Source organism: Xyrauchen texanus, chromosome 28 (genome assembly GCF_025860055.1).
Source record: "Xyrauchen texanus isolate HMW12.3.18 chromosome 28, RBS_HiC_50CHRs, whole genome shotgun sequence".
NCBI lineage: Eukaryota > Metazoa > Chordata > Actinopteri > Cypriniformes > Catostomidae > Xyrauchen > Xyrauchen texanus.
In genome coordinates this window covers 252,909-267,500 of record NC_068303.1, presented here as the reverse complement: position 1 = coordinate 267,500, position 14,592 = coordinate 252,909, and the positions used below count along the sequence as shown (strand labels likewise).

The window sequence follows — 14,592 nt, the reverse complement described above, 5'->3', positions numbered from 1 at the left end:
ATCATACATCACATCTGTACACGGATCATACATCACATCTGTACACGGATCATACATCACATCTGTACAGGGATCATACGTCACATCTGTACAGGGATCATACATCACATCTGTACACGGATCATACGTCACATCTGTACAGGGATCATACGTCACATCTGTACACGGATCATATATCACATCTGTACAGAGATCATATATCACATCTGTACACGGATCATATATCACATCTGTACAGGGATCATATATCACATCTGTACACGGATCATACATCACATCTGTACACGGATCATACATCACATCTGTACACGGATCATACATGACATATGTACAGGGATCATATATCACATCTGTACAGGGATCATACATCACATCTGTACACGGATCATACATCACATCTGTACACGGATCATACGTCACATCTGTACAGGGATCATACGTCACATCTGTACACGGATCATACGTCACATCTGTACACGGATCATTATATCACATCTGTACACGGATCATACATCACATCTGTACAGAGATCATACATCACATCTGTACAGAGATCATACATCACATCTGTACAGGGATCATATATCACATCTGTACATGGATCATACATCACATCTGTACACGGATCATACATCACATCTGTACAGGGATCATACATCACATCTGTACATGGATCATACATCACATCTGTACACGGATCATACGTCACATCTGTACAGGGATCATACGTCACATCTGTACACGGATCATACGTCACATCTGTACACGGATCATACGTCACATCTGTACACGGATCATTATATCACATCTGTACATGGATCATACATCACATCTGTACACGGATCATTATATCACATCTGTACACGGATCATACATCACATCTGTACAGAGATCATGCATCACATCTGTACACGGATCATACATCACATCTGTACACGGATCATATATCACATCTGTACAGAGATCATACATCACATCTGTACACGGATCATATATCACATCTGTACAGAGATCATACATCACATCTGTACAGGGATCATACATCACATCTGTACAGGGATCATACATCACATCTGTACATGGATCATACATCACATCTGTACAGGGATCATAGATCACATCTGTACAGGGATCATACATCACATCTGTACACGGATCATACGTCACATCTGTACAGGGATCATACATCACATCTGTACACGGATCATACATCACATCTGTACACGGATCATACGTCACATCTGTACAGGGATCATACATCACATCTGTACAGGGATCATACATCACATCTGTACATGGATCATACATCACATCTGTACAGGGATCATACATCACATCTGTACAGGGATCATACATCACATCTGTACACGGATCATACATCACATCTGTACACGGATCATACATCACATCTGTACAGGGATCATATATCACATCTGTACAGGGATCATACATCACATCTGTACACGGATCATATATCACATCTGTACACGGATCATACAGCACATCTGTACACGGATCATATATCACATCTGTACAGGGATCATACATCACATCTGTACACGGATCATACATCACATCTGTACAGGGATCATATATCACATCTGTACAGGGATCATACATCACATCTGTACACGGATCATACATCACATCTGTACACGGATCATACATCACATCTGTACAGGGATCATATATCACATCTGTACAGGGATCATACATCACATCTGTACAGGGATCATACATCACATCTGTACACGGATCATACATCACATCTGTACAGGGATCATATATCACATCTGTACACGGATCATACATCACATCTCTACAGGGATCATACATCGCATCTGTACACGGATCATACATCACATCTGTACACGGATCATATATCACATCTGTACAGGGATCATATATCACATCTGTACAGGGATCATACATCACATCTGTACACGGATCAGACTTCATAACACAATGTGGAATGATGGTCTTAATTTGTCATATACGGACGAGCATCTGCACCAGAACATTCTTCTTTCATTGAATTAGTCAAACTAACAGGACAGGACTTACAGTTCAAAAACAAATGTATACTGAACATATTCTCCACTATAAAGATATGCTGAATACAGCTAAGAATATCTACTACGCGAATAGTATCAGTGCGGGGAAGGGAAAACAAGGAAACTTTTCTCAACAGTGAAAAGGTTACTGAAACCTCCGGATTCAAATATCAATAACCTCTCTGGTGATTACTGCTCTGCTTTTCTTACATTTTTTGACTCAAAAATCTCAAAAATCCATCAACAACTGGCCGTGGCGAATATCACACCGGCTGCATTGCCAACAGCATTTGTGATAAATTTAGCCCCACCTGCTGTTTTTAGTAACTTCAGTCTTCCAACTGAGGAGTCTATTTTTGAGCTCATCACTAAATCAAATTCTTCGACATGCCACCTGGACCCCATCCCCTCCTCCCTTGTGAAGACCTGTTTACCTGCCTTAGCGCCACTGATAACCTCCATTATCAAATCATCTTTGTCAACTGGCATAGTCCCTGCATCACTAAAAGCTGCGATAGTTAGACCCACATTGAAAAAACCAGGACTGGACTGTAATAATCTTAATAATTATCGTCCTATATCAAACCTGCCCTTCATCTCCAAAATACTCGAGAGAGCGGTTGCAATCCAGCTCCAGACTTACCTTTATGAGAATAATCTTCTGGAACAATTTCAATCTGGGTTTTGTTCACGTCACAGTACCGAGACAGCCCTTGTCAAGATCACTAATGATCTTCTCCGTGCAGCTGATGCTGGCCTACTATCCATTCTTATTCTCCTTGACCTCAGTGCCACCTTAGACACAATATCCCACCAACTGTTGCTTGAGCGGCTTGAAAGTATAGGAGTTTGTGGTACTGCCCTTAAGTGGTTTGCGCACTACCTGACAGCCCGGACATATTGTGTCAAAATTGAAGATCATCAGTCAGAGAGCTCAGTACTCCAACATGGAGTTCCACAGGGGTCAGTATTGGGGCCACTTTTGTTTATCATCTATCTTCTTCCATTAGGAAATATTTTCAGACATCATGGCATTCACTTTCACTCATATGCAGATGACACAAAGCTTTATGTATCTACTAAGCCCACTGCCACACTTTCTCTAAACACCCTCAATACCTGTATCCACGATATCCAGGCATGGATGACTACAAATTATCTACAACTTAATAATAAAAAAACTGAGCTATTGCTCATTGGCACTCCAACCACACTCTTAAAATCCAACCTCTCATTAGTTTCCATCGGGGAGGATGTCATACCAGTTTCAAAACAGGTAAAGAGCCTTGGAGTTATTTTGGACAGTACCCTTTCATTTTCCAACCACATCAATAATGTCTGTCGGACGGCTTATTTTCACCTCAGAAACATCTCCAGACTGCGTCCCTCACTTTCGCAACACTCCACTGAAGTTCTTGTCAATACCTTGGTGACCTCTCGGATCGACTATTGCAATGCGATCCTGCAAGGAATCCCCAATAAATTACTTCACCGGCTTCAACTTCTCCAAAACTCAGCTGCACGCATTATTACCCGTACCAAATCTATTGATCATGTCACACCCCTGTTGATTCAACTGCACTGGCTCCCCATATCACAACGAATCAACTTTAAAGTCTTGTTAATCAAGGCTCTGCACAACCTCGCCCCCTCGTATATCACAGAACTACTTCAGATTTACATACCCACGCGCCCACTCCGTTCATCATCAGCAGGATTATTGGTAACCCCAGACATCAGACTGTCCACAATGGGAGCAAGGGCCTTCTCCCATGCGGCACCAAAACTCTGGAATTCTCTTCCCCATCATATCCATGCCATAGACTCAAAACCACTCTCAAAACTCATCTTTTCAAGTCAGCCTATAAACTTTGAGAAACTCCACTCTCTCTCCATCAGCATTAGCCTGTTGGATGTTTTCTCTTTTAATTCATTTTTATAATTTTCGTTCTTTTAATAGCTAATATTATTATTTTTTTATTTCAATTTTTTGTTGTAAGGTGAGCTTGGGTGGTTTGAAAGGTGCCTAAAAAATTAAATGTATTATTATTATTATTATTATTATAGTCAAACTCTATTTGAAATATTCTGCCAAAGAGTTAATTTTCATATTCCTATTTATCAATAAACTGGATCTATACAGTGGATGTTTTAGTCTGACTAAGCTGAATGGAATTAGACATTTGTGGAATTAATTATGCATGGGAACAAGCTGATTAACAGGTTAATCAAGTGAAAGATTGGCACTGGCACCAGCTGCACAGGAAACAGGAATGTGCCAGCTATGGGATTTGATATGGCACTATAATGCCATCCTTGTGTGTTTCAGCCAATCGGCTCTCAGAATGAAGAATGCTGAGGTGATCCTGTCATGACTCAGTGAACAAAGAGGTTTTGTGTTGTCACGTGATGTTAAAAATGTTTGCTAAAACACCCAGAATGCAATAAAAATGATCTGTTAAACTGAATTATGTGCAGAATGTGTCACAAAATATTGAGATTATGCTGTACTCATTATAATAAAGAAACTGAGTGAAGTTTAGTAAATCCAGCCTCATTGTTTAAGATTCCACGGGACACCACGTGATGCAGAATGGGACTGAATTTAAGCAGGTTTATTTGGGGCTCGCTGCTATTGTGGATGAGGAGAACTCGTGGTGGACAACACAAAGTATTGCCATAAAGTTCAAAGGTCAATTACTTTATACATAATGTGAAACCAGCAGATTCAACCGCTGCTCACGACCTTCATCATCTCCAACAATCACCTCTACGTGTGTCAATGCAAATGTGTCATTGAACTGCTTCATCTTAAAGAGACACCAGCTTACATTACATGAGTTCTGCGTTCACTTTCCAGCTGCATCACATGATTTTAGTAGCCCGGATGACTTCCTGTCTTCTGTGGAACACAATCCAACATCTCCACTCAAGTCATATGGATAACATTGATGCCTTAATGGATGCTGAAAGTGTTTAACCTCACTGACTTCCATTGTTTGGACAAACACACATCAGATATCCATCAAACATCTTTGCTTTGTAGAAAAGAGTCACATTATTAGTAACACACTGTTGCAATATGTAACGGTTTGCAGCGGTCTCGTCGTGAATCTTAAATGTAAACTAGTCATACATGTTGCTTATCTTGTCAGTTATAATACTATTTTATTTATTTATTTAAATTATAGTCCTGGCGGGTCTACCGCTATTCCTGAAAGAAGAGTCATCAGAGGTTCAAGGCAAACAAAAAAAAGGTAGGAAATACATTTGGATGACATCACTCATATTTATATATAGCATCATTTAACACATCTGCTGACATTCATATACATGTATGCATTCGGTACAGTGCCTGAACAGTGAAAATTCTGTCATCATTTACTCACCCTCATGTCATCCCAGATGTGTGTGACTTTCTTTCTTCTGCAGAACACAAATGAAGATTTTTAGAAGAATATTTCAGCTCTGTAGGTCCATACAATGCAAGTGAATGGTGACCAGAACTTTGAAGCTCCAAAAAGCACATAAAGGCAGCAAAAAAATATTTTCACTTAAATATATTTTGAATGCGATTCTGATGCTAGTGAAAGTTTGTAGTATGACACTTTTCATACAAATGTCTGCTTAAGATGATCCTCTTATGTTTTCCTCTTTTGTAAGTTGCTTTGGATAAAAGCGTCTGCCAAATGAATAAATGTAAAAGTAATCCATAAGATTCCAGTGGTTTAATCCATGTCTTCAGAAGACATATGATAGGTGTGGGTGAGAAACAGATCAATATTTAAGTCATTATTAATATGAATTCTCCTCCTGCCCAGTAGGTGGTGAAATGCACAAATAATGTGAATCACCAAAAACAAAAGAACACAAATGTGAACGTGAAAGTGGAGATTTATATTAAAAAAGGACTTAAATATTGATCTGTTTCTCACCCAAACCTATCATATCACTTCTGAAGACATGGATTAAACCACTGGATTACTTTTATGCTGCCTTTATGTGCTTTTAGGAGCTTCAAAGTCCTGGTCACCATTCACTTGTATTGTATGGACCTACAGAGCTGAAATATTCTTCTAAAAATCTTCATTTGTGTTCTGCAGAAGAAAGAAAGTCACACATCTGGGATGGCATGAAGGTGAGTAAATGATGACAGAATTTTTATTTTGGGTGTACTGTCCCTTTAAGCATCACTTTTCTTTGTACTCTGTAATTATTGATTTTGAGGATATTTAATTGTGCAAATAAATACAATGGAAACTGTTCATGTACATGTTGACAGATTATTTCTATGCATTTAGGAGCTTGACCAATCACAGAAAGATCAGATCGATGCTGTGCAGCAGGAGGAGGAACACTGGATGTGTTGATTGTCCTCGAATATGAGCTGCGGACATTTGTCAACACTTGTGTCAGTGCACTGAACTTTTGGGCTACTTTGTGCCCTTCACATCAGCTTCCCAAACAAGCTGACGGGCCGTTCAGTAAACGCTGTTGAATCTTGATGATGGAAATGTTTCATTTATTAACACAAACTGTTCCTGGTGTTTTAGTTACAGTACTCGTTCAGAGAGTTTCCACATGTTTATTTAGATTTACTGATACAGCACATGAAATTCACTCTAGAAACACAGAAATATCTGTTATTAGAACATTACATCATCTGTGTTTATTTCACACTGGTTATGAATAAATAAAATAAAGCGCTCGGGACACTGAAGTCATGAATGCCAATGAAGAATTTCTTTGTATCAGTTTTTTAAATACTTTTCACTTTTGTTTAAATGAAGTTTCAAACATAAGTTCAGGAGTTGCTTGTTAATGTAGGCCTGTCAATCATATCCCAAATATATATAAGCATCTGCTTCGAACCTTCTTGCTGTGAGGCGACAGTGCGACCCACTGAACCACCCCTTAATAATATTAATAATCATAATTCCTTACACATACAGTATAGTATATGGGGAATCTCCTCCACCACAAGCAGCATCACCTGATGATTGACAGCAGCTATAGTGCACACTATCGGTGGAGAGGAGAGGGATGTATAGGGGATTATTAGGACGTTATGATGGTAGAGGTGGATGTGCAGATATAGCTAGGACTTACACCCTAGGGGTTACACACTTACTCTTTTTGAGAACTGTCCTGGGATATTAACGACAGTCAGGACATCGGGTTAAAGTCTCATGTGAAAGACGTTCCAGGACTGTGTGAACTCGTGAATAGTGGAATTAAATATATATAATGTTTTGGTCTTGTGCTTATTACTATAGTCACTCGTCAGAGCTGTTCTGACACACAGCAAACTGAACGCATTCTGCAATATTAGTTTGTGTTTTCTGTAAAGCTGTTTTGAATTAATGTGTGATCAATAAAATGACTACAATATTGTTATCATTATTTTAGTGTTAAAAAAATAACATTATAAACAATAGCAAATTAAATACTGCAACAACATGGTCCCCAATCAAATAAATGACAAGAATAGAGATACTGAATTGAGAAAGAACTCAAAATCTGTAACAAAAAAAAATAAAATCATTTTATTTGTATTTATTTTTACAAAAATGCAATTTTTTATTGACAACAAATCTTAAAGACTTTATAGTATGTAGATTTGTATTAATAACTTACTGTATATGTAGAATACTATTGGATACTATATTATATGACGTCATTGACGTCATTACGTCATTCTCCCAACGTCGACGTAGTTACGTAATGCCGTCGTCGTGTGTTATTGGCTGCGCGATCACTCTGAATTGGAACTCATTTTTGTTACATTTTCGCTCCGCTACACTTTTATCTTCAACGCGTTCAAGCTACACGTCACAAACGCAACTCAGTCTTCAGCTGTTTTTAGCTTCCAAGCTGAAAAATTTGTTTTTATCGATAATCTGAGAATGCTCGTGCGCGAGGTGTCTGACAGGACTCAATTACATCAAATTACGTTTTTTGACCTTGACACTTATCTGACCAGCCGTGAAGATTTTGATAATTATTTAATCGATATTATCGAGTACGATTCACTGCTGAAAGTTTCACGAAATCACTCATTCTAGCATATAGAGCTATAGCACATGGCAAGGCTTAGCTCATGAATATTAATTAGGTTCTGCCCACGTTGCAATGGCGAAGGCTTGGTAAATACATACTAATTATGTAATTCCATTTACGTTGCTTCGCTGCAGCTAATTGGATTGTGAATATTTGGCTCATGAATATTAATTAGATATTACAACGTTGCGTTGTTACCCTCGAATGTGATACCAAAACAAACTTTCCAGAACTTTCACTAGACATCGATTAAGAAACGTAAATGAGTCGCAAATATTAACTCTATAACTCTTTCTAATGGTAGACCAAATGATTCTTATGCTTATGTATAGATAATGCCGTTGTCACCATCCAATAGCGGAGTCCTCGCGGTCCAGAGCGCTTGGCTCATGAATATTAAGTAGCAAGCCTTCTCCATAGTAGGATTCGCCGGTTTTTGCGTTCGGCTCTCAGGTGCTGTGATTCTCCAGCAGACCGGATGTAGCGCGCGTTCTCCAGCATCAATCCAGCAGCTCGCGGGCGCTGATAATAACATGGCGCGGATGACAACATAACATTATTCCTCCATATCATCCTCAGAGAAGTGGAGCACATCACGGACAGGACATGTGAGGAGCTGCCCGCCGGGAGTCGGTATGACATTCATCATTTGCTTCTTTCCTAGCAACAAGCCATCGTGTGATTGGATGCTGTGTGGCGCTTATAATGCAGCGTAATGCAACTCTCTTATGTGCATTTAAACACTCCAGCAGCTCTGACAGACACGCACACATTCATATTCACTCTCCAAAACAATCGAGAATTAATCAGATGTCCATGAGATGTTCACCAATGCGGCCTGAGCGCGTCGAGCGTCGCTGTCCGTGGTGCTGAACGCGCGTTCATCGCGTCCGACACTGAAGAGAAAGTGTGTGTGTGTATATGTGTGTGTTTGTATATATGTGTGTGTATGTGTGTTTGTATATATGTGTGTGTGTATGTTTGTATGTATGTATGTGTGTGTGTATGTGTGTGTTTGTATTTGTGTGTATGGGGGGCAGTGGTGGCTCAGTGGTTGAGGCTCAGGGTTACTGACCAGAAGGTTGGGGGTTCAAGCCCCAGCACCACCAAGATGCCACTGTTGGGCCCTTGAGCAAGACACTTAACTCCAGGTTGCTCTGGGGGGATTGACCCTGTAATAAGGGCTCTGTAAGTCACTTTGGATAAAAGGGTCTGCCAAATGCATAAATGTAAATGTGTGTGTGTTTGTATATGTTTGTTTGTATATATATGTGTGTGTGTGTGTGTGTGTGTGTGTTTGTATATGTGTGTGTGTTTGTTTGTATATGACTCGTTACAAAACTGTTTTACTTTTATTCTCATGTTGATCATATACAAATATCTGCACATAAGAAGGAACATCCTACATCCAGTATAATTAATATTGAAATATTTAGTATCTTTTCAATATATGTAAAGGATTATTTCAACCATAATGACGGTTGATAGTGACTCACTTAAAACCAAAACTATAATAAAAGTAAACTCATGAACATGTTCAGACGTCACAGTTTTCACTAGAATTAGATTTGGATTATCAGCCTTCAGAACACCTGGAATATGATGCACAAACTACATTTATGATACTTCCAGGTCTTTTATCAGCTTTAAAGTGAGTCTGTCAACTTGACAGCTCAAATAATACTCAAGATTTAACAGAAGAATTCATCTAAGTGCTTTAGTTCATGGGGATTATAATAAGAGTCATAACTCTACTGCATGTACATGTATGTTGTATGTTTACTGTCCTGAGCTGTGTGTTTATAGAGGAACAGCTGACACACACTGCACTCATCAGAGCAATGGGAAAGAGTGTCTATTGCATTATTATAACCGCAGTTAAAGAATCATTAAATGAGCTGTGGTGTTGAATAAGCACAGCAGGTCACAATCGTTCCAGGCGATTGTTTGCTTGAAATAGCAATGTTACTGACATCACAGAAACATCAATAGAGTGGACTACAGTGTGAGTTAATCAGCGCCGAACATACACAACTATTATAGATTCACATCTGAGCACAGAAACATTTGCACGGTCATGCTGTTAGAAGTGTATGTCAGAGTCTCCGTGTTTATGAAAGTCAAACGACCAATAGATTACTGAGTGAGACTCTGAACATCCCAGTTTATCAATATCTAATTACAGCACTGTTTATTATAGTAATGCTGTAATGCAAATATTCAGTTACGTGTGCATTACATGTATTCTGTGCCAGTCATGGCGCTCTGAAGAAGAAAAGAAAGGCGGAGAAAGACACCGCTAGCATGGAACCAAAGTTGCCAATTGCCGCTTTTGTCTTTGTTGACATATCTGCCAGAAATCTTTCTTCTTATGTTACGCGCTTTACACGGCAAATGAAGAGAATTAGTGGCAGCGTCCCAACATATCAGCTATATCAGCCTCATGCCCAGTCCTCGTCCAGTAAGCTGGCATCTCTGGATAAGAGCTGTTTACAGATGTGGAATGACACAACAATGTTTTTATGCTTTATATGATGTTATGAAAGAAAACTGTCTGTGCCTTTCAGAATATACAACACAAACTGTATTTTCAATCAATTACATATGTAGAAACACCCCATTCACTGCTATAGGGGTGCTCCAATGCCAACATTTAACTGCGGTATGCCACCAGCCTTAGTACCTCAGACAATTTACTAAATCCATACTTGAATAAACAAATAAAAAGCCTCAGAGTTTTGATGACATTACACAGAAAATTACTTTATTTTATTTATTTATAAATTTTTTCTCCCCAATTTGTAACGCCCAATTCCCAATGTGCTCTGAAGTCCTCGTGGTGGCGTAGTGACTCACCACAATCCGGGTGGCGGAGGACGACTCTCAGTTGCCTCCACGTCTGAGACATCAATCCGCGCATCTTATCACGTGACTTTTTGAGTGTGTTACTGTGGAGACCTAGCACGTGTGGAGGCTTCACGCTATTCTCCGCGGCATCCACACACAACTTGCCACAAACCCCACCGAGAGCAAGAACCACATTATAGCGACCACGAGGAGGTTACCCCATGTGATCTCTACCCTCCCTAGCAACCGGCCCAATTTGGTTGATCTGACTGGAGTCACTTTCACTGTATTATGACATTTAAACACTTTCACTGTATTATGACGTTTAAACACTTTTACTGTATTATGACATTTAAACACTTTTACTGTATTATGACATTTAAACACTTTTATTATATTATGACATTTAAACACTTTCACTGTATTATGACATTTAAACACTTTTACTCTATTATGGCGTTTAAACACTTTTATTATATTATGACATTTAAACACTTTTACTGTATTATGACATTTAAACACTTTTACTGTATTATGACATTTAAACACTTTTACTGTATTATGACATTTAAACACTTTTACTCTATTATGACGTTTAAACACTTTTACTGTATTATGACATTTAAACACTTTTACTGTATTATGACATTTAAACACTTTTACTGTATTATGACATTTAAACACTTTTACTGTATTATGACATTTAAACACTTTTACTCTATTATGACATTTAAACACTTTTACTCTATTATGACATTTAAACACTTTTACTCTATTATGACATTTAAACACTTTTACTGTATTATGACATTTAAACACTTTCACTGTATTATGACATTTAAACACTTTTACTGTATTATGACATTTAAACACTTTCACTGTATTATGACATTTAAACACTTTTACTGTATTATGACATTTAAACACTTTTACTGTATTATGACATTTAAACACTTTTACTGTATTATGACGTTTAAACACTTTTACTGTATTATGACGTTTAAACACTTTCACTGTATTATGACATTTAAACACTTTTACTGTATTATGACATTTAAACACTTTTACTGTATTATGACGTTTAAACACTTTTACTGTATTATGACGTTTAAACACTTTTACTGTATTATGGCGTTTAAACACTTTCACTGTATTATGACATTTAAACACTTTTACTGTATTATGACATTTAAACACTTTTACTGTATTATGACGTTTAAACACTTTTACTGTATTATGACATTTAAACACTTTTACTGTATTATGACATTTAAACACTTTCACTGTATTATGACATTTAAACACTTTTACTCTATTATGACATTTAAACACTTTTACTGTATTATGACATTTAAACACTTTCACTGTATTATGACATTTAAACACTTTTACTGTATTATGACATTTAAACACTTTCACTGTATTATGACATTTAAACACTTTCACTGTATTATGACATTTAAACACTTTTACTGTATTATGACGTTTAAACACTTTTACTGTATTATGACGTTTAAACACTTTTACTGTATTATGACGTTTAAACACTTTTACTGTATTATGACGTTTAAACACTTTTACTGTATTATGACATTTAAACACTTTTACTGTATTATGACATTTAAACACTTTTACTGTATTATGACATTTAAACACTTTTACTGTATTATGACGTTTAAACACTTTTACTGTATTATGACGTTTAAACACTTTTACTGTATTATGGCGTTTAAACACTTTTACTGTATTATGACATTTAAACACTTTTACTGTATTATGACATTTAAACACTTTTACTGTATTATGACGTTTAAACACTTTTACTCTATTATGACATTTAAACACTTTTACTGTATTATGACGTTTAAACACTTTTACTCTATTATGACATTTAAACACTTTTACTGTATTATGACGTTTAAACACTTTTACTGTATTATTACATGTAAACACTTTTACTCTATTATGACATTTAAACACTTTTACTGTATTATGACATTTAAACACTTTTACTGTATTATGACATTTAAACACTTTTACTGTATTATGACGTTTAAACACTTTTACTGTATTATTACATGTAAACACTTTTACTCTATTATGACATTTAAACACTTTTACTGTATTATGACATTTAAACACTTTTACTGTATTATGACATTTAAACACTTTTACTCTATTATGACGTTTAAACACTTTTACTCTATTATGACGTTTAAACACTTTTACTGTATTATGACAATTAAACACTTTTACTGTATTATGACATTTAAACACTTTTACTGTATTATGACATTTAAACACTTTTACTCTATTATGACGTTTAAACACTTTTACTCTATTATGACATTTAAACACTTTTACTGTATTATGACATTTAAACACTTTCACTGTATTATGACATTTAAACACTTTCACTGTATTATGACATTTAAACACATTTACTCTATTATGACATTTAAACACTTTCACTGTATTATGGCGTTTAAACACTTTTACTCTATTATGACATTTAAACACTTTTACTCTATCATGACATTTAAACACTTTTACTCTATTATGACATTTAAACACTTTCACTGTATTATGACATTTAAACACTTTCACTGTATTATGACATTTAAACACTTTTACTGTATTATGACATTTAAACACTTTCACTCTATTATGACATTTAAACACTTTCACTGTATTATGACATTTAAACACATTTACTCTATTATGACATTTAAACACTTTTACTCTATTATGACATTTAAACACTTTCACTGTATTATGACATTTAAACACTTTTACTGTATTATGACATTTAAACACTTTCACTCTATTATGACATTTAAACACTTTCACTGTATTATGACATTTAAACACTTTTACTCTATTATGACATTTAAACACTTTCACTGTATTATGACATTTAAACACTTTTACTGTATTATGACATTTAAACACTTTTACTGTATTATTACGTTTAAACACTTTCACTCTATTATGACATTTAAACACTTTCACTGTATTATGACATTTAAACACATTTACTCTATTATGACATTTAAACACTTTTACTGTATTATGGCGTTTAAACACTTTTACTGTATTATGACATTTAAACACTTACTGTATTATGACGTTTAAACTCTTTTACTCTATTATGACATTTAAACACTTTTACTGTATTATGACAATTAAACACTTTTACTGTATTATGACATTTAAACACTTTTACTGTATTATTACATTTAAACACTTTTACTCTATTATGACATTTAAACACTTTTACTGTATCATGACAATTAAACACTTTTACTGTATTATGACATTTAAACACTTTTACTGTATTATTACATTTAAACACTTTTACTCTATTATGACATTTAAACACTTTTACTGTATCATGACATTTAAACACGTTTACTGTATCATGACATTTAAACACTTTTACTCTATTATGACATTTAAACACTTTTACTCTATTATGACATTTAAACACTTTTACTGTATTATGACATTTAAACACTTTTACTCTATCATGACATTTAAACACTTTTACTCTATCATGACATTTAAACACTTTTACTCTATTATGACATTTAAACACTTTCACTCTATTATGACATTTAAACACGTTCAC

General features: G+C 35.9%; 2 protein-coding genes across 2 annotated transcripts in view; one reads left to right on the top strand and one right to left on the bottom strand.

Annotated features, from left to right (window-relative positions):
- Nucleotides 1–14,592, bottom strand: part of LOC127621887 (galectin-3) — a 42,824-nt gene that overhangs the window by 13,658 nt on the left and 14,574 nt on the right. The window lies entirely within an intron of this gene.
- Nucleotides 8,577–14,592, top strand: part of pak5 (p21 protein (Cdc42/Rac)-activated kinase 5) — a 140,120-nt gene continuing 134,104 nt past the window's right edge. The window contains exon 1 of the mRNA XM_052095643.1: nucleotides 8,577–8,747. The gene's annotated coding sequence lies outside the window, so the exon portion shown is untranslated. The remainder of the gene's footprint in view (nucleotides 8,748–14,592) is intronic.